Source organism: Oryctolagus cuniculus, chromosome 5 (assembly GCF_964237555.1).
Source record: "Oryctolagus cuniculus chromosome 5, mOryCun1.1, whole genome shotgun sequence".
Taxonomy (NCBI): Eukaryota; Metazoa; Chordata; class Mammalia; order Lagomorpha; family Leporidae; genus Oryctolagus; species Oryctolagus cuniculus.
In genome coordinates this window covers 34,746,951-34,772,798 of record NC_091436.1, presented here as the reverse complement: position 1 = coordinate 34,772,798, position 25,848 = coordinate 34,746,951, and the positions used below count along the sequence as shown (strand labels likewise).

Below are 25,848 nucleotides of genomic sequence, written 5' to 3'. Positions count from 1 at the left end.
TTAATGCTGGCCATGTCATTTTAAACCTAAGTGTTTGCTAAGTTTTTTCTGGAATCAATAATAAACCTTTTTTTAGAAGTATCCTTTTATTTTTCTTTTGAGTTTTTAATATCATGAGGCTTTCTCTGGCTCTATAAAACATTCTAGAAATCTCCATGCTTTTTGTGTGTATAGTGAAATATGTTGTTGTTTAAAAATATTCACCTCTATGGAGGAACATACTCAGTGAAGCCCAGCCTAGACCAACTAACCCCTAATTGACCCACAGATATATGAGAACTGATATTATTGTTGTTTATCATTGAGGTTTTTGGTTGGTTGATTGTTAGCAAATGCATGCATCATGCTAAGGGATCCACCATGTTTTCTTATTTAGTTGTGTCTTTGTCTATTTCCAGCTGCTGTAAACAAATTCCTGAGTCTGGGTAGACTATAAAGGAAAGTTTATTTAACTCATGGTTCTGAAGGCAGGTGAGCCTGAGATTGGACAGCTGCATCTGGCGAGAGCCTGAAGCAGCCTCGTAACATGATGGAAAGGTGGAAGAGCAAGTGGGCAGAAGCCAAAGAGGGAAGACAGGAGGAGCTGTCTCTCTTTATAACGACCTGCTCTTGCGGTGCTAATGCAGTCCCTCTAGAGTGAGGACTCACTCACTCCCTCAAGAATTAACCCAGTCCGTCCTAGGAGATTGGCACTAATCCCTTCATGACAGCAGAGCCCCCATGACCCAAACACCCCTTAAAGGTCTCATAACCTCCACACTCTTAACACTGTACCAAATTTCAACACACCACAGCCATGACTGCTCATTCATAGTCCCATGAGGGTTATTGATCCAGACCCAGATTTTGCTGAAGAGGAGGGAGGGCTGCCCTTGGCTGCATTGTCTCACAACTGGGGACTGCTTAGATCTGCTGTCTAGATATAGAACTGTTTATTAGGCTAGTAGTCTCAGTTCCTAACCCAAATTCTGCAGCTGACAGATAATGCTCACTTAGCTTTGTTTTGTAGAACTGATAGGATTTTAAGAATCCTTCCTTCCTTCTTTCCTTCCTTCCTTCCTGCCTGCCTGCCTTCTTTCCTCCCTCCCTCCCTCCCTCCCAACCTTCCTTTTCCTCTCTCTTTCTCTCTCTCTCTCCCTCTCTCTTTATTTTTTAATTTATTTGAAAGGTAGAAGGACATACAGAAAACAAGAGGTACACAGAGAGAGAGAGAGATATCTTCCATCTGCTGCTTTATTCCTCAAATGGCTGCTTCAGCCAGGCCTGGGCCAGGCTGAAGCCACAGCCAAGAATTACATTTGAGTCTACCACACGAGTAGCAGGAACTCAAGTATTTAGGCCATCATTTGCTACCTCTAGGATGCATTAGCAGGAAGCTAGATTGAAAGGGAGGTGAGACTTGATCCCAAGCACTTGTATGGGATGCAGGGATCCCAAGTGGTGGTTTAACTCACTGTACCACAATGCCCTCCTCAATGGGATTTTTAAAAGTTGATTTATCTATTTTTTATTTATTTGAAAGGCAGAGCAACAGAGATAGAGATGTATAAATAGATACATAGAGAGACAGCGATTGCCAATCTGTTGGCTAACTCCCAGAATGCCTACAACAGTGAGGGCGGAGTCCGGCCAAAGCCAGGAACCAGGAACATTATCTGGGTCTCCCACATGGGTGGCAGGTCCCCACGTACTTGAGCCTTCATTTGCCACTTCCTAGGGTATACATTAGCAGGAAGCTGGATCGGACGGGGAGGCAGGACTTGATCCCAAGCGTTCTCCTAAATGTAACGCAAGCATCCTAAGCAGTGTTGTAATCCCTGAGCCACAACACCTGCTCCCCACTGGATGTTATTCCAGCGCTCCTGCTGGCTCTCTGCCACTAAATGGAGAGGAATATGAAAAGCAGTTCCCTCTGCAGTTAGCCCTCCGTGTCCAGAGCACTTTACTTATGGGTATCACGTAGCCCCAGATCCAATATATTCCCTCTTGTTCACTTACCTTCTGGGAGTTGCAGTTCCTAAGTGGATATAAGAGGAAAGGTACTAAAAGGCACAATAGATATGGGAATAGCAATTTGTCAATCTAAAAAGGCAGCAATCACAGTGGAGAGGGAAGGAGATATCTGGCCTTTTTGTTTTTGCTTGGCTGCTTTTCCATTCGGGTTTTGACTTTCTGAGCCAAGGAGATGGTTTGGGAGGTGTGAGGGTTGTTTAGTGCCCTTTGTCACAGGGCAGGTCAAGCTTTCAACCCAGGTGATTGCTGCTAGCTAAAGAAAAATTCTCTTAGGATCTGGAATGTAGAGAGTCTTAATTTCAGTGTTGCAAGCCCTCATATATTTCTTTTCCTAAGAATTTTAATAAGAATTAGGGAAAAAATATAAGTCAGAGGCGCCTCACAAGATCTTTTAATTAAACTAATTAATTAATTTGAGAGACAGATACAGAGAGAGAGAGAGAGAGAGAGAGAGAGATTGTGAGAGCTCCCATATGTTTGGTTCCTTCTGCAAATGGCTGCAACAGCCAGGGCTAGGCCAGGGCTGACACTGAGAGCCAGGAACTCAATCCAGGCCTCCCACATGGATGTCAGAGAGCCAGTTACTTGAGGCATCACAGCTGCCTCCCAAGGTCTGTCTCTGCAGGAAGCTGAAGTCAGGAGCCAGAACCAGGTTTTGGAACCCAGGTACTCCTGAGTGGGATACAAGTGTCTTCACATTATCTTGACTGCAGAGCAAAGTGCCTGTCCCTTAGATGCCATTTCAAATTGGAGAATAAAAATGACTACACTATGACCACTGAAGTATCTGTTCCTTATGGGAAGGGGTCAATTCCACATTTCTTAACTGATTTACAGCACATAGTACAGTAGTTATTTAATTAATTTTCTTTGATGGATGAAGTCATCTGGGTCTAAGCCATGGACAATCCCTAATTATCCAAATGGCATTTCTTGGAAACCCAGAAAGGAGTTTCACGCCCTTTCCAAGGTCAAAATATCCTGTTGCTATGATACTAAACCAAGCCAGTATTCACTTGAAATAAATTATTACAAACCTTGCAAATTTATGGTGGAAATGAAATAAGAGTATTGCTGCAAGCAGATAGCTTGTCACTGTAACAGCAAATATGTCTTACAGTTAATTTAAATATGAGTTTGATCATAAGCCACTTGGAGTACAAGTTCCTTGATGATAGGGTATTAAGAGTTTTTTTCAACCCAGTAGCCCTAGTGTCCCTGTGCTTGGTGTACATTTATTAGATGACAGAATCAGTGAATCGAATAAACTGGGTTACACCTAGAGCTAAGTTCTCTGCCATCCACTCTTGAAGACAGATCACTAGGCTTTAATACCCTGTGTTAGAAATTGCTGAACCTGTCGCGCCAAGCAGACTGTCACAGTGAAGTTCAATCCCTTTGTGATCTCAGACCGCAGCAAAACCCGCAAACGCCCTGGCTCATGCGCAGGCAGATCACGTCCTCTTTTCTGTCAAAGGCGCTGCGGAAGAAGTTCAACGGCAGCTCCATGCCCATCTGCTGGGACGACGAGGGCCGGCGGTCAGCAAGGTAGCCCAGCTGTACAGACGGACGAATTTCATCCACGCTGTGTGGGTGGATCAGCTGTCCACGCCGGCATTCACCAGAGCAAGGTGGTCGTTACCAGGCTCAAACTGCACAAGGACTGAACAAAAATTCTTGACCACAAAGCCAAGTCTCGACAGGCTGGAAAAGAGGAGGGCAAATGGAAGGAAGAACTCATTGGTAAGATGCAGGCCATGAACACGACCTTCTGAGAAGCCACAGCTGAACTGCACATGTCCAGCCTGGTGGGTGTCTCTTTGGTACTTCAGGTTGGCCCTGGGATGTTGCATTTCTCTTCTATTTTGCTTTCAGCCTGTGGCTCTGTGAATCTACTTTTTCTATTGTGGTTAATAATTTTATGAATAAAAATTGGAAAAGTTTCCTAAAAAAAAAAAAAGAATTGATGTAACTCTACAAGCTTACCACTTGGTAGATGATAAACAAATTTCCAAACAAGTTATGAAAACCTCAGAATGATTCATCTCTAAATAAGTTCCAGCAGAGAAGAAGAAATTCTTGCTACATCAAAGGCAATATTCTCTGTCTAAACTTGTTCATGATTAAAAAATTGTGACAAGCATTAGCAACATGTAATTCCAAATAAATTAGTAATTGAACCCCACAGGTAATTCCATATAAATTGCTATTTTAGCCTCAAAAAAAAGCTGCTTAGAGAAATTTCCTTTAATTTTGGTGCAGCAACTCCCTGAAATATTTAGCATTTATGGCAATGTTAACAACTGTTCATGACAAAAGTGATTTTCATCACTGTTGGAGGAAAACAGAGTAATAAAATCAAGTACCTTGGGAAAATCAGGCACATAAATATTTATAAGCTGTATTTACATACATAAGACAAATGATTTGAAGTATTTTTCTATTAAATGACCTTATTTTATTTTTAAGTGTTTCTATGAGTTCAGTGAATTTGCACTATCATAATAAAGGGATTTAGAAATTTTAATTATATTTAGTTTTTAAATACTTTGATCTTGTAGTTTTGCAGTCCTGGGGAAAAATGTGTTTTGCTTAACTTTTCAAGTAAATAAAATTAAAAATTATGCTTTTGAAGTAATATGCAAACATAATTAATTTCCATTTTCATTCATAACTTGTCTCTGATATAATGAGTTTAAACAGGCCAGAATTTGGTCTAGTGACTAAGATGCCTGCATCTCACATCAGAGGGCCTGGGTTCAGTTCCTGGCTCCAGCTCCAGTCTCCCGCCTATGCAGACTCTGGGACGCAGTGGTAACAGCTCATGTGATTGGGTTCTTGCCACCCACCTGGGAAAACTGGATTGATTTCCCAGCTCCTGGCTTCAGCCTGGCCCCTTCTTAGCCATTGTGCACATTTAGGGAGTGAACCAACAAATGGGAGCTCACTTTCTTATATTCTCTCAACCTCTCCAAAAAAAAAAAAAAAAAAAAAAAAAGGAGGAGGAGGAGAGGGAGAAATAGAAGGGGAAGAGGAAGAGGAAGAAGAGAAGAATAAGAAGAGGAGGAGAAAGAGAGATGATGAAGGAGGAGGAGGAGAAGATGAAGAAGGAGGAGGAGGAGGAGGAGGAAGGGAAGCCAAACAAGCAGTTTTTCAAAAATCTGGGGACTCTAAAGCTTTTGGAAATTTCCTTCACAGCAAGTCTAACTTTAACATTCGAAAGTTAAAGAGCAGCCATAAAAAATAGTAAAGTAATCGTGTCATTATGTCAACAAAAGCGGAATTCCTCATTCAAAAAGCCATGAACAATCATCACTAGTTATGCCAGAATTTTCTACAAGGATTGGCTGCATCGCACTGGCAAGGTTTTTCTGAGTCAACATTGCCATCTGTTGGTCAAGCTCACTACAATGTCTTCGAAAATTAAACTTCATGGATGAGCAATGAAGGCTTTGTTTTCACTTTGTTTTGGTTTCATGACTTTTGTTCAAATTGGCATGGGATGGGGTCTTTCTTCTGCCTCCCGAAAGAATTTCATAATTTGACATAGTGACTAAGAACACTGATTTCACAGCTGTGCTATTTCCTACCTCGGCTTTGCTTCTCATCATTAAAATGGATGCAACAGGTTTCCGGAGATGTCGGATTATCATATATGTGAGTCTTGAATTTGCTCCTCTGAAAATCTCTCTATGGCTCTTTTTCCTTGAGAATAAATAACACAACCTGCACAGGGGAAAAAAAAAAAAGAATTGTTAAAAAAAATGGGCACAAATAGAACAATGCCTGAACACGAGGTATACTTGGTAAACATTACCTATTATTATTATTTTATTCTTAAAGAAACTTGAAAAAAATCTTCTGCATTCTTTTCTAGGAGAACTTCTGATTTCTAAGATATGTCCAGTTTGTTTGCTTGTTTGTTTTGATAACCTTATAATAGCACAAATAATTGAAAGTCTGAAACTTTATGGAAGTTTTTAATTCCACCTCTTTAAATTACTCAAGGTCTTAAAATATATCTAAATGAAGGCCATTGTGGGTTGCTACTTCTTTTTAAAAGCAATATTTTCACTTTAAAATTTCACATTTTTCTAAAAGCTCTATTATGGTGACAAAATTCAAAAAAAAAAGCCACAAGCAAATAAAAATGAGTAATGCTTTTGGAAAGTCAGCATGTAATTACTGTGAGTGGCTTCTAGAACATGCATGTTCTTACAGAAGACCAGAGCCCGGCTTCCCATGTAGTTTCTCATCCAGAAGTCATGTGACATTCTCACCCTAGGCTAATCTCCCATCGGCCACTTGCCCCACTTGCTTCACTGCACAGTATATTCTGCAGGGTCATGCCCTTTCCAGTGTTAACTTGCCTCTCTCTTCTCAGCTCCTGCCAGATCTTCTCCTCATTGAATACCCTGATCAATACCAAAAAGGTCCAAGGATGGAGCAGGCTCCCTGGAGGTCTTTGGAAGGTCAAGAGGAGGAGGGCATGCATCCACCTTAATATCTGTGCTCCAGTCACACGCACATTCTATAAATCACAGTGTACACACAGCACAGTTCAAATCACCTCACCAATTCAAGTCTCCTCACCAGGGACTTGGTGATATCGTTGCCAGAGGTCTCTGCTTTCGTCCTGTTGGCTTCTCTGGTCATTTCACTTCTGCATTGTCTTCTTTTCTGAACTGCTCGTACTGAATCTCAGGGGTTGCTTTTCTTGTATCAGTTCAATACTAATTGCAGTGACCTCCTGCAACACAAAAACTGCTCTCTGGATTATCAAACACCCCATTGTTTACCCCCAACATTTTCCTCCCCCCTATTATTTTCCTATCAAATTTGAGCAGACTTCCCATTTCATTAACGGTAGTCCTTAATAAATGACATAGACTTTGATTTCTCAGGGTCAAAACCTATGGGACATTTTTAATTTTTCTTTCTGCCTCATTTCTCAAATTTAGTCTACATACAACTGTTAGCTCTACCTTCAAAATACAACCCTTGAGAAAAAAGTTCATTTATTTTAATTAGAGTGAGAGAGCAAGAGAGAGACTGACTTATTTTTCATTGCTGGTCCACTCCCTATATGTGTATAATAGCCAGGGCGGGACCAGGCCAAAGCCTGGAGTCTGGAACTCAATCTGAGTGTCCCAGGTGAGTGGCAGGGATGCCATCACCTGCTCCCTCCTACGGTGAGCATTTAGCAGGAAGATAGATCAGGAGCAGAGGAGCTGGAGCTCCATGTGGGCATCCCAAGAGCTGTGCAAAAGCCCACCCTCTTAATCTGACCCTTCTAACTTTCCCTACTGCTAATACTCTAGGCCAATCTACCATCTTCTCTCTCTGGTCTACTGAACTGCCATATAATTAGTTCTTTAAAAAGGTAAACTAGAGTGCAGCCCTTCTCTGTTCTCACTGTCTTCACATCACATTTAGGATGCAGTCTGGGCCGGCGCCGCGGCTCACTAGGCTAATCCTCCGCCTTGCCGTGGCGCCAGCATCCCGGGCTGTAGTCCCGGTCGGAGCGCCAGATTCTGTCCCAGTTGCTCCTCTTCCAGTCCAGCTCTCTGCTGTGGCCCGGGAGTGCAGTGGAGGATGGCCCAAGTGCTTGGGCCCTGCATCCCTACGGGAACCAGGAGAAGCACCTGGCTCTTGACTTTGGATCAGCGCCGTGCGCAAGCCACAGCATGCCGGCTGCGGCGGCCATTGGAGGGTGAACCAACGGAAAAAAGGAAGACCTTTCTCTCTGCCCCTCTCTCTCACTGTCTACTCTGCCTGTCAAAAACAACAACAAAAAGGATGCAATCTGCAGATCTGACCAGGTCTGGCCCACCGGGAACTATCTCTTCTACATAGTGCTCAGCCTCGTCCGCCTTAAAACCCTTCCTGAACAGTCCACCCTCGCACATGCTGTTTGACCCTCCTGATTCTCTTCCTCACATTGGCAATGGCTTGCTCCCTCCCCTCATTCAGGTCTCTGATCAGATGTTGCTTCCATAGCAAGAGCTGCCAGGAACACGCTAAAATGCCATCCCCTTGCTCATCCTGTCCCATTATTCTGTACCCCTGAAGCAGCTCTGCATTAATTTCCAGTGTATTAATTTCCTGGTATTGTGTATTTACTGGTTGGTGCTGTGTCTCTGCTCCAAGACGTACATTTCGTCAAGGCAGGGTGATCTTTGGTCGTTCACTGCTACACTTCCTCAGCCCCCGAAGACTGTCCACCATATCGGAAGAATTTTTTTTAATCTATTTTTTTAAAGATTTTATTTATTTATTTGAGAGGTAGAGTTACAGACAGTGAGAGGGAGAGGCAGGGGGAGAGGGAGAGGGAGAGAGAGAGAGAGAGAGAGAGAGAGAGAGAGATGTCTTCCTTCCATTGGTTCACTCCCCAAATGGCTGCAATGGCCAGAGCTGTGCCAATCCAAAGCCAGGAGCCAGGAACTTCTTCTGGGTCTCCCATTTGGGTTCAGGGGCCCAATGACTCAGGCCATCTTCTACTGCTTTCCCAGGCCATAGCAGAGAGCTGGATTGGAAGAGGAGCAGCTGGGACTAGAACCAGCAACCATATGGGATGCCAGTGCTGCAGGCGGAGGATTAACCTACTGCGCCACGGCGCCGGCCCCATATATAGGGAGAATTTTTAAAAATGTATCAAACTTGCTTGCATGAGGATCATTGAATAAATGAAACTGTAGGGTCTCTATTGACTTTCTCTCAGGCCTTGTATTTATTAAAGTGATAATCGCTACTTCCAGAGCACTTAGCCAATGACTAAGCATTTAACACACATGATCTGATTTAATCTTCACAGCAATGCTAAAGGAATCCCATGTGTTTTCTTCGACTGCCTGCTGACTTTGGCTCTCTATTCATTTTCATAAATTAAGAAATGTATTGGGCCGGCACCGCAGCTCAATAGGCTAACCCTCCGCCTGCGGCGCTGGCACCCCTGGTTCTAGTCCCAGTCGGGGCACCGGATTCTGTCCCAGTTGCCCCTCTTCCAGTCTAGCTCTCTGCTGTGGCCCGGGAGTGCAGTGGAGGATGGCCCAAGTGCTTGGGCCCTGCACCTCATGGGAGACCAGGAGGAAGCACCTGGTTCCTGGCTTTGGATCAGTGCAGCATGGGCCGCAGTGGCCATTGGAGGGTGAACCAACAGTAAAGGAAGACCTTTCTCTCTCTCTCTCTCACTGTCCACTCTGCCTGTAAAAAAATAAATAAAAATAAATAAATAAATAAATAAATGTATTGCTTTAATCGATAAACAGCATAAGTTTCCTCAATCATTCTGCACCTATACTTCCAAAACAAGCCTCTTCCTTTGATTGACACTGGCTGACGCCAGTCCAGCCATTTGAGATAGGTTATTTTGTGGACATGTCAGTAGCCTCCAGGGACTAAAGGGAGGAGAAAGTTAGAGATGCTCCCACACAGCCTTACACACAAATCTGAGTTGAATTATGCTATACAAACAAACAGCATTTAGCAAGCTAGCACAGTAACAGCCGCATAATTAGCTCAGTGACTGCCACGCATGAGAATTTCCCTGGATGTGATGTTATTCTAGCAGTCCAATTTAGCTAATCTAGAGAGAGCAGGTGATCTTATGAAGTGGCATGCACAAGTCTTACTTGAAGCCCTGGTACAAGAATTCTGAAAGGCATGGACAGCTGTGCTCATCAGATTCTTATATCCCAGTTCAGGCAAAGGCAACCTCTTCCTGTGTAATACTTCTTTTTTTAAAATTTTTATTTATTTTTTCTTTCTTTTTTCTTTTTTTTATTTGACAGGCAGAATGGACAGTGAGAGAGAGAGACAGAGAGAAAGGTCTTTCTTTTTCCGTTGGTTCATCCCACAATGGTCGCTACGGCCGGCGCACTGCGCTGATCCAAAGCCAGGAGCCAGGTGCCTCCTCCTGGTCTCCCATGCGGGTGCAGGGCCCAAGCACTTGGGCCATCCTCACTGCACTCCCGGGCCACAGCAGAGAGCTAGACTGGAAGAGGAGCAACCGGGACAGAATCTGGTGTCCCAACCGGGACTAGAACCCATGGTGCCAGCACCGCAGGCGGAGGATTAGCCTAGTGAGCTGCAGCGCCGGCCCCTGTGTAATACTTCTAAGCAAATGCCCCCACTTGAAAGCCAGCTCTTTAAACAATAAAAATTTAATTTCAGAGCTCTCATTCTGATAAACAATCCTTACAGTGCAGATGGAAATCACTGAAGCCTGTAACAGTAGCCTCTGGAGTGAGGTCACCTGATTAGAGTATTTCAAATGCTGCCTCCCTCTGGAGTGCATTTTCTTCAACAGCTGGGGCTGAGCCAGGCCAAAGCCAGGAGCCAGGAACTCAATCTGGATCCATGTGGGCGGCAGAGACTCAAGAAATTGCACCATCCCCTGCTACCACCCCACCTCCCTCCACCCTCCCAGGTTGCCTACCAGCAGGAAGCTGGAGTCAGGAACAGAGCTGGGACTTGAATCTAGGCACTCCCACTTAGGATTGGCAGCATCCCAAGTGGCATCTTTCCTGCCACTTAAATGTGTATTCCTAGCCGGCGCCTCGGTTCACTAGGCTAATCCTCCACCTAGCAGCGCCGGCACACCGGGTTCTAGTCCCGGTCGGGGCGCCGGATTCTGCCCCGGTTGCCCCTCTTCCAGGCCAGCCCTCTGCTGTGGCCCAGGAGTGCAGTGGAGGATGGCCCAAGTCCTTGGGCCCTGCACCCCATGGGAGACCAGGAAAAGCACCTGGCTCCTGCCTTTGGATCAGAGCAGTGCGCCGGCCACAGCGCGCCAGCTGTGGCGGCCATTGGAGGGTGAACCAACGGCAAAGGAAGACCTTTCTCTCTGTCTCTCTCTCTCACTGTCCACTCTGCCTGTCAAAAAAAAAAAAAAATAAATAAATAAAAATGTGTATTCCTGATAAAAGACCCCGCTAGGGATGTATACACCTCATATCAGAGTGCCTGGTTTGAGTCTTGGCTTTGCTTCCAGTTCCAGCATTCTTGTTAACATGCACCCTGGGAAGCAGCAGCTGATGACTCAAGTACTTGGGTCTCAGTTACCCACATGGGAGAACTGGATTGAGTTCCTGGATCCTGGCTTTGGTCTGGCCAGTGCTGGTCGTTTCAAGCATTTGGGCAGTGAACCACAGATGGAGGATCTTTCTCCCTCTCTGCCTTTCAAATAAAAATGAAAATAAATAAATAAAATTTTAAAATGTTAAGTAATTTATTCTAGTGTATTTATGCTTTATACATATGAAGGGAATTTAAAGTGTTCATGAAAAATGAGATTAAAGATAAGTTTATTTGGGGGCAAACCAATTTTAAATCCATGAGTACAGGGAACCTTGAAAAGTCTACAGAAATGCATATTATTAAAAAACTTGTGTATGGATTTCAATATTTTTTGCACCAATGTACACTTACCTTTTAATTCCATTTTCCATGAAGTTTTTGTTGCAGGATAATCTGCAGGGTTTTTTACATATGACAAGAAAGAAGGAAGGGTATTTTTCCACCCCTACTAAATTGGAAAAACGACGGTTCCGATTTGTTCTTCTGTATTACCCTTCTTGCTTTCAATAAGCACAGAACTATTAAAGTATCTTTATTTTTTTGGTGAATTTTCCTGAAGAAAATCACACTATGTTTGGAAATTAGTCCCATCAAAAAATTAGGCTGGAGATGCCAATGGCATGGCCCTGGAATTGGAAGTGGGAGAGTGGAGGAAGGGATGACAATAACTGCACAAACATGGACATTCTGTGTTTTATATAAATTAAGTCAACATGAAAGTCTAAATTTTAATTACAATAATAAGCATTCAAGGTATTAGACTATGGCAATTTGTTATAATGTTGTTATACATATTTCTTTTATAGAAACAAATTCATGTTGATGACTTCATTGTTTACTTGCTCTTATACCTTTTTCTTGAAGAAATGGTTACTTGATTGGACATTCTTGTGATAGTGCAGACATTATGTCAGTTTTGATATGTTTTAACTTTGAGGAGTCACATTCTCTATTGCTGACCAGTTTTGGCAAAGTTACATATTTCCTGTTTTTGGAATGCATCCAGGAAAGTATCTTTCAAAATTTTGCTTTAATACAGTGGCACTTGTAATAGACTTTTTGAAGGTACACATTTCTGCCCATAAAATTTAACATTTCTCATTATGGTCCGCAGGCAATTTAAATTGTAAATGCTAACACAGTTACAGATATTCTGCAGACACATTGGTCACCTAGCTTTGTGATGGCTGTGGTTTTATAAATATGTAGTAACCTTTTTAAAAACAGTGCTGTTATATTCAATATAAACGGAATTCATTTGGAATTTAGTTTTGGCTCATGGATGAGACTGATCCTGTGACTTTTTAAAGCTAAGGAAACTCTTCATAAAATGCCAGTGTTCTCTAGACACAGAATTTAGTATTAATATCCATGGGCTCTTCTGTGTTTCTTATAAATTATACATCATAACCATGATTGTTTTTCTTCAAAGATTTTCTTAGTGTCTTTGTTGAAATCATCAAAGGCATTATGTACATGGTATTTTATTTCCTACCTTCTTTTGCTTATAACATGAAGATGTTTACATCACCAAAATGCTTATATCTCTAAAAATGTAGTTTCAAATTAATACTGTTATTAATTCTGAATTTAATAAATTTATTTTTTCAAAAGTACATTTTTTGCGTATATTTGTATTTTAGAATTTGTTCACACATTAACAGTTTCCAAAAGAAATTACTACCAGTATTTGAGTTTTTGTTTTGGCTTTCCAATTGTGTTTTAGATACAGTTTTCAAACATAATCTTTGTTAAATCGTTTTGTAGTCTAATATTAATAATTTTTAACTTTTCTGCATTAATCCAGCACTGTTTAAAATGTGATATATGTAGATGTTCAATAGATGTTACATTATATATATTTTATATATAGCGTTTATACATAGTCATATATAATTTTATATAAAGTGTTGTCTATACTCACATAAATAACACTTTTCTGATATATATGAAGGATTTCCAAAAAGTTCCTGGAAAATGTATTTTATGAAAAAACTATGCATAGATTTCAAATTTTTTCAACCAAAAATAAATTTATTCTCTAATTTCATTTTCCATGAGTGCTTTGAAGTTCATGTATGTATAGATCCTCACACATGCACAGACAGATAAACAAAGTGTCAACACAGACCTGGTTGCTACTCTTTGTACCCCTTTGAGGAAACCTGGATCTAAGACTGACCTTTGGCCAACCCCTGGGAATGTGGCCCTTGGAATGGTCTTCACGTTAGTGACTGATGATTTTGCTGTTTGCACCTGGAGCAGTGGACCATGCCACAGCAGCTTGTCAGGTGCTTTGCACAAATACAAAGACTGATAAGGTGTGCCTGTTTTCGTTGCGGAGGCTCTGCATTGCGGTCACCATGGCTGACTGAGTAGCAGCACATACATAACGTGGTCAACACTCCATTAAAGACTCAGAGCCTGCGACTTCAGTGAGCTCTCCGAGGCATAGCCACTCCACAAATGTCACTGCAGGAGAGAAAGCACACCCTCGGTGCCTCAGATGAAGAAGGACTCAGAAGCCCTTCCTGACCTACTTGTATTCCACCAACGTACGTCTTTTTTCTTGTTGTTTTCACTGGGGTAGGGAACTTTATCTACGCGTGTACCCTGCTATTGAGTCATGTGAGACCTCCTAGCGAATCATCAAACTGGCACCAACTATGAGAATATCCAAACATCATTCTACCAGGGCTACTATCTACTGGACAAAATTCCCCAAGTGTTCAAGGATAGAAATCTTCGCATTTTAGAAATCTAAAAGTTCAGATAGGATCATCTGGGTTATATAGCTTGTTGGCAACAGGGATTTTATCTAAAATAGCTAATGTTTCTGACTTATTCATTTATTCACCACATCAACTATAACTTTGATCACTTGGTTTTGTGTGTTATCCTCTCACTGATGCTTATTAATATCATAGGGCTTCAAAAGGTTCATGGAAAATGTGTAGCATGATACACGTCGTATTATGGAGTCTGACTCTGCTCCAACAGTAAGAGCTCAATGATTGTTAAGGTCACAATTCTATTCTCATGTTTAGCTACCCAAAATAAACTCATATTTTTATTTCATTTTTCCACAAACTTCTTGAAATGTGCTCATGTTTGGATTTCTGTGTAAACGTTCTACTGTCACGCTAGCTGATTTTGCTATACTTTCTACCAAATGAGTAAGATTCTATCACACTCAAAAAGTTTCTTGTGTGATATGTTTGTGCCAGACCTTATGTTCAGTCTAAGTCAATAATAGCCAATGTTCAATAAGAGCCCACATTTTCCCTTATACAGGCTCTGCAGTATTTGTGTGTTTAATTTCAAATACATGAGATCATAATTGAAGTCTTATGGAAGCTAGTATTGAATTAGTCTTCTATTGCTGCATAACAAGTTACCCCAAGCTTAGTCATTTCAAACAACACTCATTTATCAGCTCACAGATCTGTAGCTCGGAAATCCAGGCACAGTACAGTTGACCCTCCATACCTTAAGGTTCTATATCCATGGATCTAACAATCTCTAAGCCAAAAATATTCGAAAAAATATTGTGTCTGTGATGAATACATACAGACTATCCTTCTTTGTCATTATTCTCTAAACCACAGAGTATAACAAATATTTACATAGCATTACATTGTACAAGCAGATTAGGTATTAAAATAAGGTAGGGTTTATTTCAAACATGTGGGAGAATGTGCAGAGATTATATGCAAACAGTACCCCATATTATATAAAGGCCCGAGCATCCAGGGATTTTTGTATCCATAGCAAGGGGGTTGGGGTGCTCCAGAACGGATCCTTCAGATACCTAGAGACTACTGTGCGATTGGTTTCTTTGCTCAGATTCTCACAAGGTGAAGTCAAGATGTGGAGTGGGTACATTCTCATTGGAGTTCCTGATCCTCTTCTGGCTCACTCAAGCTTTGGTAAGAATTCAGCTCACTTAAAAAAACTTTTTTTTTTGGAGGGTGGGGGTGGTGCTGTGGCATAGTGGGTAAAGCTGCTGCCTGCAGTGCTGGCATCCCATATGGACTCTGGTTTGAGTCCCGCTGTTCCACTTCCAATCCAGCTCTTTGCTATGGCCTAATGAAGCAGAAGAAGATGGCCCAAGTCCTTGGGCCCCTGCACCAGTGTGGGAGACCCGGAAGAAGCTCCTGGCTCCTGGCTTCAGATCGGCACAGCTCCAGCTGTTGCGGCCAGCTGGGGAGTGAATCAGTGGATAGAAGACCTGTTTCTCTCTCTGCCTCTCCTTCTCTCTCTATGTAACTCTGACTTTCAAATAAATAAAGAAAACTTTTTTAAAGATTCATTTTATTTATTTTAAAGGCAGAGAGAGAAAAAGAGAGCTGGGGCCAGCGCTGTGGCACAGTGGATTAATGCCCTGGCCTGAAGTGCCGGCATCCCATATGGACGCGGGTTCTAGTCTCGACTACTCCTCTTCCGATCCAGCTCTCTGCTATGGCCTGGGAAAGCAGAAAGAAGATGGCCTAAGTCCTTGGGCCCTTGCACCCACGTGGGAGACCTGGAAGAAGCTCCTGGATCCTGGCTTCAAATTGGCGCAGCTCTGGCCATTGCAGCCATCTGGGGAGTGAACCAGCGGATGGAAGGCCTCTCTGTCTCTACCTCTCTCGGTAACTCTGTCTTTCAAATAAATAAAATAAATCTTTTTAAAAAAGAGAGAGAGATAGTGAGAAAGAGAAAGAGAGGTGTCTTTCATCCACCAGTTCACTCCCCAAATGGTCACAATGGCCGGAGTTGTGCCGATCTGAAGCCAGGAGCTAGGAGCTCCTTCCAGGTCTCCCACATGGGTGCAGTACTTGGGCCATCCTCCACTTCTTTCCCAGGCATATTAGCGTGGAATTGGATTAAAAGTGGAGCAGCTGGGACACAAACCATCATCCATTTGAGATGCCAGCACCTCAGGCAGTGGCTTTATCCACTATGCCACAGTGTGGGACCCAGCTCATTTATTAAATAAAAATTTATTTCTTTATTTCAAGGAGAGAGAGAGAGAGGGAGGGAGGTTGGGAAGGAGAGAGAGAGAGAGAGAGAGAGGGAGGGTGGGAAGGAGAGAGAGAGAGAGAGAGAGAGAGAGAATGAATCTTCTTTCTGCTGGTTCAGTCCCCATATGCCTGCAATAGCCAGAGCTGGGCCAGCTGAAACTAGGAGCCAGGAACCCAGTCCAGGTTTCTCACATTGGTGACAGGGATCCAGGGACTTGAGCCATCACCCACACTAGCAGGAAGCTGCACGCAAGAGCAAAACCAGACTGAGATGTGGGTGTCCCCAGCAGTGCCTTACCCAGCACAATAAATAGTAGGACTGAGGTCCCAGTTCTCTTGCTGGTTATCAGCCAGGGCCATGCTTAGCTCCTAGGGGCCACTCTTAGTTCCTTGCCACATGGTTCCTCCCATCTTTAAAGCCAACAGCAGGAAAACTTCCATGAGGGCATATGGAGGAGCTCAAGGACATATGGCTAAAAAGCCATCTTGAATTCTCCAGTTTAGCTTCCAGGAAACTCCAACCCCAGCCACTCTGATATGAGGGATACCAAGTAAGACTACCAGAAGAACTGCCCAGTGTATCCTAGTCACCACATAGAATTGTTGCATTTAGCCCCTAAGTTTTTGAGATAGCAAGACTCGTTTTTTAATGCAGCAATAGGTATCTAAAACAAAATTAGTGCCTAGAACTTGAGCCTTGCCATAACAAAATTCTAAAATGTATGGTATTGGTTTTAGGATGAACAATCAGGTAGAAGCTTACAAGACCTTTAGAAATTGGCAAACTTGAAGAGCACGGAGGGAGTTGTTGCTGGAGGCAAGGAAGAGATGCAAGTTATGTGTGGGTGGAGCAGTGAGCGTCCCTGCCCTCTGCGATAATGTGGATTATAAAGGGACGACTGAGGAGTCTGCAAGTGCCGGCTCCAGCTAATGTCTTTCAGCTTCCCAGGATAAAGCGAGGATTTTCTCAGTTTTCAAAAAGAATTCAGAAGAAATCTTCCATCTCGGGACTTGCTGTGGTAGAAAACAAATGGTTACTCATTCTCAGGGTTTATAAACAACAAAAGACTCTTGAAGTAAGAAAGAGCCTCGGGGGGGATTAAATTCATAGAGACAATATATAAAACATATCGCCAAGATAAAAAGCAAAACTCAGCATCAAGGGTGTAATCACGGGATCTTCTGAATTGATGAAGTCCTCAGTTAATTAATGGCGTTTTTAAGAATCTATCACAAGGCCAGTGCTGTAGCCTGGTGGGTGCTGGCATCCCATATGGACACCAGTTTGAGTCCCAGATGCCTCACTTCTGATCCAGTTCTCTGCTGTGGCCTGGGAAGGCAATAGAGGATGGCCCAAGTCCTTGGGCACCTGCACCCGCGTGAGAGACCTGGAGGAAGCTCCTGGCTCCTGGCTTTGGATCTGAACACCTTCCGCCATTGTAGCTATTTTGGGGGTGGGCCAGCAGATGGAGGACCTCCCTCTTTCTCTGCTTCTGCCTCTCTGTAACTCTGCCTTTCTAATTGGTAAATAAATCTTTGAAAAAAAAAAAAAGAAAGAAAAAAAGAAAGTCACTTATATAAAAGAAGAACCTATCACATAGCAGCTTGACTCTCGACTCAAATAGAGGGACCTATGGCAAATGGGTTTGTGGGTAGGGCTCAGGCTAAGACAGAGGGCTGGGATTTCACACCCATAGATTTTACACTACACTGGAAGCCACAGTCTTTAGTGCAAGGTTGGACCGTAAGTGCGGAAAGACAGCAAAATAAAAAGAGGCCTCTTACCTCCAGCCACCTGCAAGGAGAAGCAGGGCAAGAGACCCAGCCACTCAACTGCCAACAACACAGCCACCAGTTATAACAAGGGAAAGATGTGTAGCTGTGTCGGAAGGTAGACGGAAGTCAAGAAGAGCTACTGCCGGGGAATGGAACTGGGACCCAGCCAAGAAATGCTCCCACTCCAGAGCAGGAGGAAATGGCAACACGTGCCTGTTGAATTTCGGCTTGCTAGGACCCCTGACTCTACGAGCTTCCCGCCCCACCCCTCTGTTCCAATAGGTTGTCTATTGCAAGTATCCTGTCCCTTTCTCGCCATAGTGTGCTGTGGTTTAGTTCGCAGGTGTCTGTGATCAAGAAATCTCCCCAGAGGAGCTAAACCTGAGAGAATACAGCTGAGGAACCCCTGATGTAGATGCTGGGAGCCTCATACTCCGTAGAGGAGCCTAACGGGAAGCAACTTCGAAGTGAGAGAATGAGTGCGTGTCTGCGTGGGAAACACAGGAGTGTAACGGCTGCCGGAAGGTTTATGCTGAGGTTTGTGTGTCTTCCACAGTGCATGTGCTGCAAGGCGACCTCCAGTGTGGCAGCGTTGAGAGGTGGGAGCTACTGCGTCGTGAGGGCCCTGCTCTGGTGAATGGACTGATGCCCTTATCTCAGAAGTGGGCTCCTTAGAAAAGGGCAAGTTCAACCCCCACCCCACACCCTTACCTTTCTCTCTCTGTTGGAACTTGCAGGTTCCTTAGGAGGACTGGGATTTCCACTTGTCCTCATGAACATTTGCTGGAAATCAAATCCAGCCACTATGTAGAGAGGGAGCCCCGCAGCTGCGAGCAAAGGCCTGTGGGCACACCAAAGACCCCTCACTGAGCGCCCCAGTGGATTTCCCAGCCAGCAGCCAGGACCCACAGTCATTCATGTGAGTGTGGTTTGGGGGGCGGGGGCTGCATTTTGGCCCACAGTTATCTAACTGCCATTATATGAGAAACCACAAGCAAGGTCAATAAAAACTCCACACAATCAAGGCACATAATTTAAGATGTAGTAATTTTCTGTTTGAAGTCACTAGGTTTTGGAGCTGTATGTAATATACTATGTCTGTGATAGCAGCAAATTATTTCAATTAGCTGTTGCTGCCTAACACTCCACACCAAACCCTTGTGTGATTTCTCAGCCTTCTGTGGTGATCAGATGCTCTCCAGCCCTGTGCGGTTTTCGTGGACTGAAACTCTCTCATTCATATGACTGGCCCCTGGTGCTGGGGACCTCTGTTCTCTCTCAAACCCTCTCCACCCAGCTCCTGAACTTTCCCCGAAGCATGGTCATGAGGATCCAAGGGCCAGCACTCAAAGAGGATACGATAGAAGCTGAAGCTGACTTCCAGGCCATTTTGGAATTTCCATAAGCTCACTTCTGCCACGTTCTGTGGGTCAAACCAAGTGGGCCGCCAAGATTCGACATGACAGGGAGACCACACAGGGAGTGAACTCCAGAGGCTTTGTTCATTGCAGGTCATCTTTGGAGTCTGCCACAGTCAGAATTCTATATTTCTTTCCAAAATTTTATTCAGTAACAAAAAAGATTTTTTTCTACTTTCTTCTTCAATAGCTTGCTATTTTCAAATTCTTTCTATATAAGAACCTATGCATGTATATAGTTAAAATTGTTTGCAACTGAAAGTTTAATATTTTAGGGTATATTTTGTTATATTTTTCAATTGCATTATGAGGTGTTAATTTTGGCTTTTGCATTAATATTGATAAGAGAGTTTTCAAAAGGACACATCAGTGTATTCATTGGAAAAGCATCTCCTTATTTAGACACATAGGTTATTTTTTTCAAGCCTAAGCTAGTGCATCTCTTTTAGATTTTTATTTATTTTATTTTCATTTTGTTTGGAAAGAGAGAATAACAGAGACAGAATTTTTCATCTGCTGCCCCACTTCCCAAACACCAGTATTGGGCCAGACCAAAGCCAAAAGTTCAAGTCTCAGTTAGGGTCTCCCTCATGAGTGGCAGGGATACAAGCAGTTCAGCCATCACCTCTCAGTGCACTTGTTAGCAGGAAGCTGGAACTGGGATATGAGTATTCCAAAAACCATCTTAACTTCTGCACCAAATACCTGCTCCAACACTCAAGCTATTTTATTTTAAATTTATTTGACAGGCAGAGTAAGACAGTGAGAGAGAGAGAGACAGGGAGAAAGGTCTTCCTTCTGGTGATTCACCCCCCAAATGGCCGCTATGGCCAGCGAGCTGCACCGATCCGAAGCCAGGAGCCAGGTGCTTCCTCCTGGTCTTCCATGCGGGTGCAAGGCCCAAGCACTTGGGCCATCCTCCACTGCCTTCCCGGGCCACAGCAGAGAGCTGGACTGGAAGAGGAACAACCGAGACAGAATCTGGAGCCCCAACCGGAACTAGAACCAGGGGTGCCGGGCGCCGCAGGCAGAGGATTAGCCTAGTGAGCTGCAGCGCCGGCCTATTTTCTCTTTTTAAAGATTTTATTTATTTATTTATTTATTTATTTGAAAGTCATAGTCACAGAGAGGCAGAGGCAGAGAGAGAGAGAGAGAGAGAGAGAGAGAGAGAGAGAGAATGGTCTTCCATCCACTGGTTCACTCCCCAGAGGTCCTCAACAGCTGGAGCTGAGCCAATCCGAAGCCAGGAGCCTCTGCGCCTCTGTGCAGGGGCCCAAACATTTGGACCATCTTCCATTGTTTTCCCAGGCCACAGCAGAGAGCTGGATTGGAAGAGGAGTGGCTGGAACACAAGCTGTTGCCCATATGGGATTCCGGCACCACAGGCGGAGGCTTACTCCACTAGGCCACGGCACCAGCCCACACAGGCTATTTAAATACTCTTGGATCAGCAAGGTCTTCGGATGATCAAGTGCTGCTTCTCTGAAGTCGATTCTGAGGTCCTGCTGCTGCTGTGGCCGCGTACCCAGCACTCCCAGCACTCCTCAGGCTCTTGTCGTCTCCTTTGTTCCAGGCTGTGTTAGCCTCCTCTGCTAGCCTCCTCTCTGTTAGCCTCCTCTCTGACCCTCCTGGAGACTGCTTTGGCCTCAATGCACCCTCTCTAATGCTGCCAACTTAATTTCCCAAAAGCCAAGTTCTGATCTTGTCAACCACAGTGGAAAATGCTTAATGTCTCTCTGCAGCTTAGAAGAGAATCAACTGGAGGGCTTTCAAAAACTCAGCTTTTAAAAATTCTGATGCCCAAACCACACTCCAACCTAATCAAAGCAAAATCTTGGGCAGAGTGGGGTGGGAATGAGAGCCAGGCTTTGGTAGTTTTCAATACTCTCTGGGTGATGCCAAAGCAGAGTCCAGGTTGAGCTGCATAACTTATAGAGTGGTTAACTAGGGGCGGCATCAGCCCCTCTGTGAGCTGGACAGCATCCACAGAGTCGTGGGAGAGTAAATTATGAGGATGGGCCTGGCATTTAGCTTTTTCTAAACACCACCAATAATCTTGCTGTGTTTTACTGAGAACCACTAGCCTAGACTAATGAAAGAGAACATAATCAAATCAAAATGAAAATAAGAGTTCTTGATTATAGTATCATAACCAGGTGTGAAAGAGAAATGGAAGCTTGTTGTGCCTTATTATAAATGAGAAATGGCAAACGCTGAGGTTAATACTGATGGCTTTAACTTAGACATGAAGGAGGACTCAAGTCGGAATGAGGTTTTCTAGATGATTACAATTCCCTTGGCCCATCATCTGGATGGAGCTAGAGTGGCCAGGTGACAGCTGGCCTATTTTATATCTAACTGGGGCAGTAGGGTTCCATCTCTTAATCTCCACCACAGCAGAAACTTCACTTCTGTAATAATACAAAGCTGCATTCTCAGAACCTAGGACAAAGTTTGGTTCATATTATATGGTCAAAAACTATTTGGTACGTACACTATTGTCTTGAAATTTATAGAAGAAATAGGAGCTTTAGGTAAATGTTTTCATAAGTTGTTACTTTACTGTAAAATTGTTTGCTAGTTTTCATTTGATATTGTTATTGTCAGTAAGCAATCTGGGAAGCCTAACTTGTTCCCTCATTTCTCTATTCTCTTAAAGATAGGAAACTAATTCTATTCTGAAGAACTCTCTAGAATGTACAATTTGATCTTTAGACCTTATAAAAGGGATAGCTAACATTTTTCTGTAATAATAGCATAGCCAAAATGAGAACTTAAATTATGATTCCACAGCTAGATTTACTTTGCAATGGGCACAGTAAGCAGACAAAACCTTCCTTTTTTAAAAACCAAACAAAGGGAGAGTTTTACTAATGACTTAAAATTTAATAAATAAGGTGGTCATCATTTTTGACATAGCTTTCCTCATGGGCACTGTCTACCTCAAAGAAGAACCACTATAAGAACATGCCTGTGACTACAAATTTCTAGTTTAGGACACCGAAGAGTAGGGTCGGAGCACCCCCTTGACTTGCATTCTCTTAAAGGTTTCCTCTGGTCTGCATTAACAAAAACAGGAGGAAGAGAAAGCTGGGCTGCAGAAGCAATGTTAAGATAGGTGGCAGGCCAATTAACGGCTGCTTTACACAGTGATCTGCCATCAAGGAGACCCAACAGGCCAGTCCCCTGCATGGGTTTTTGATGTGGAAAGCCAGGGCTTCAGCAGAAGTCAGCTTATGAAGAGCCCTGGCAGCTCTGCCAGCCAAGAGTTGGGTCACTGGAAATGGACCTGCTGTTAGGAAACTGGCGCAGTTGTGGCCAGGTGGCTGCATGGCCCAGCTACCTGAGCCAGGCTCCACCCCCATCCTAATGGGATTGGCTGCTCCTGCTTCCCTGCCCGCCCTCAGGCAAAGTTTTAAAAGGGCCTGTTCCTGAACACGTGGCTCTCTTGGCCCCTTCTCTCCTGCTCTCTCTTGGTTCCTCTCTCCAGCTTCCTCCTCTGGTCTCTTGGCTCTTGGTTCTTCCCTTCTGCTCTCTGCTCTATCTGCTCTCCTTGCTAGCTCCTCTCCTCTCTGTTTCTCTCTTATATTCTCTTTCTCTTTTTTCCTTCGTCGCCCCTTCACTCCGGTCTGTAGGTTGTTCCCCAATAAACCCTTTCCCTTACTCCGGTGTCCGGTGTGCTTTGTGACGGCTAACATTAAGATATAACACCTGCCCTAGAGTTGAAGGGCTCCATGTCAGACCACAGGCCTTGTTCACGCTAAGCTGAAAAGCAAAGCCCTTCACTCGCCCCAGCTCCCGAAGTAACCACTGCTGTCGAGGGGATGGCCAAGTAGGGTCAACAACATTGCAGGAAGAACTGTATATTAACTAATAAAGGTTTTCCTTTGAGAAATGCTACCTATGTTCTCTTCAAGCCAGCTCTCCTCCCAGGACAGCTAGGTATGAAAAGTCAACAGGGTGCCTCCCTTATTAGGTACCACATGTAAAGAGATAAAGATAGGTCTGAGCCTCATAACTGACAAGGCCTTAAGCCCACCTGATTATTTTCAAGCCCTTTCTGTCAGTTTGTATTTGCCTCTCAATGAAAAAACTTGCTCATAGTTGAGATACTTTTCTTAGGACCTCTAATAATGACTCTCTCCTTGGTTCTGGATCCCATGATTTAAACTGCTTGTTAAATTCGTTTTCTCTAGACTCAAAGTAAAATTCTAGGTGGCCATGCACATGAAATCTCTTATGGAAGCCGGTTCTTTTTTGACAGGCAGAGTGGACAGTGAGAGAGAGAGAGAGACAGAGAGAAAGGTCTTCCTTTGCCGTTGGTTCACCCTCCAATGGCCGCCGTGGCTGGCGCACTGCGGCCAGCGCATCGCGCTGATCCGAAGGCAGGAGCCAGGTGCTTTTCCTGGTCTCCCATGAGGTGCAGGGCCAAAGCACTTGGGCCATCCTCCACTGTACTCCCAGGCCACAGCAGAGAGCTGGCCTGGAAGAGGGACAACCGGGACTAGAACCCGGTATGCCTGCGCCACAAGGCGGAGGATTAGCCTAGTGAGCCGTGGCGCCGGCCTGGAAGCAGGTTCTGCAAGCTGGCACTGCATCCCCCTGGAGAAGCCACCTCCTGCTGCAACCCTGCCTTGGCTCCCCTTCCCAAAGACGCCCCTTTTCAGCATGAAGCAGCCAGAGTGATCATTTCCCAGTTCCCCCTAACAGACGTTAGGGCTTCCATCCCTGAGGAGGGAATGTGAGGAGTCAGGGGATCCCAATGGAATCTGGGGTGTAAAATATTTGCTTCCTTCCCTAAAATGTTATCTTTAACAAGAACAGTCCATCCTCCTTCCTTCGGAATCTCCAAATTTACCATGAGAATAGCAAGGGAGCTCCTTTGGAGCTCACAGCTTATTGTGAAAACAAGTTATCTACCCCACCCTTAGCAGGCCAGACTGATGGAGAATTGTAAGTGGGGTCTTTTGCACCTGGTAACTGAATGCCAATCTGATTGTTAAGTTTTTTTCCTTCAAAATTGTACTTAAAGCCGGCTGCCACGAGTCCCTTTAGGGTTTTCCTCTCTTGGAAGCCCCCCTCCAAGCCGGTCTGGCTGGAGGTCCTTGATTCTAATAAATACTTTTAAATCTAAAAAAAAAAAAAACTATTTGGAGAATAAAGATCTGCAATTTTTGGTTACTAATTTGAGATCACCAGATCATATGCAGTCACCTCTCCTCCTTTACAGCTACTTAGTTATAAAGAAACGATCCATCTTTCAAACACCAGGTAGAGCTGGTCAGCTCTCAGGGGCCATGGTATCTCTTACTGCCACATGGTGTCCTTGTTATAACACTGATCCTCCATAGATCATGAGACCTTTATCTGATACAGGAATGGCCACTGACTTCCAAATATGGTCGGAGGTACTGGAGGTTAGGAATTTAACAGATGAATTCTGTGGAAGGAGAGAGACAAAATTCAACCCATTAGAGGCTCCCCAGTACAACCCATTGCTCCCCAAAGCACCCTGTGTTATATCTTAATGTTAGCCGTTGCAAAGCACACCGGACACCGGAGTAAGGGAAAGGGTTTATTGGGGAACTGTCGCTCCCCCTCTTCGTGGAGGAACGACACAGGACCCTGCGCTGTTCTTTCGTCTGCTCGGCCCTCCCCGGGTTTGCTGCTGGTTCTTCCCGGGTTGGCTACTATCCCTTCCACCTCCGTGGAAGGGCAGTTCCCCCTGGCCACATTCCCCACTTCCGCAGGGGAGCGGCACACCGCCGGCCGGCTCTTCTCGGGGGCTGCACAGGTGTTCCCTCAGCTAGATGTTCCCCATAGATGTTCCCCATAGATGTTCCTGGTGCATGCCATCTCTCTCCTCCTTTATAGTCCTCCTCCGCCAATCCCAACTCGGCTGCCCACACGCCGAGTACGCTGCTCTCCTCCAATCAGGAGCAAGTCCTACAGTTAACTGGTTGAACTGGAGGCAGCTGTGCGGAAGCTGTTTACTTCTCTCCCAGCGCCATATTGTGGGAGAGCAGATGCATAGAATAAGTCTTAATTCCAGTAACTCAGTCCAGTCCGGGCTGCTCCCCACAGATCCCCCTTTCTTTTTATTTTTGGCGTTGATACGCGCCTGTCTTCGGTGTCCCGCGGCACACACTCTGCTCTACTTGCTAGAGTTGCCACAGGCTCTTACAAGTCCTATCAATCAGGCAAACCGAATCCGGGTCCTCTCTTCGCCATGTTGTGAGGAGGTTTTTAGGCGCTGATGCGTGCCTGTATTCGGTGCCCTGCAGCGCATGCTCTGCTCTGCCTGCAGGGGCTTACAAAACCTAGCAATCAGGCAAACCGAATCCAAGCCTTCTCATTGCCGTATTGTGGGGGAGACTTATTAGTGTTGGTTCGTGCCTATCTTCGGTGACCTGCAGCTCATACTCTGGTCGAGCTGCTTGCTGGCGCTTACCGCCTTAATCAGGCAGACCGAATCCAAGCCTCCTAATTGTTGCATTGTGAGGAAGCCTTACTGATGTTAATTCGTGCCTGTCTTCGGTGACCTGCGGCGCATAAGCTGC

The 25,848-nt window shown here is 44.4% G+C and overlaps 1 long non-coding RNA gene and 1 pseudogene across 1 annotated transcript; both read left to right on the top strand.

The window, feature by feature from the left end:
• The first annotated feature begins 2,784 nt into the window (after nucleotides 1-2,784).
• Nucleotides 2,785-3,989, top strand: LOC127493242 (ribosomal protein uL24-like pseudogene; annotated as a pseudogene).
• Nucleotides 3,990-13,446: 9,457 nt separating this feature from the next.
• Nucleotides 13,447-15,394, top strand: LOC108177475 (uncharacterized). The gene is made up of 3 exons (XR_007922823.2): nucleotides 13,447-13,643; nucleotides 14,935-15,017; nucleotides 15,161-15,394. It is a non-coding gene; the product is annotated as an uncharacterized lncRNA (long non-coding RNA).
• The last annotated feature ends 10,454 nt before the right edge of the window (nucleotides 15,395-25,848 follow it).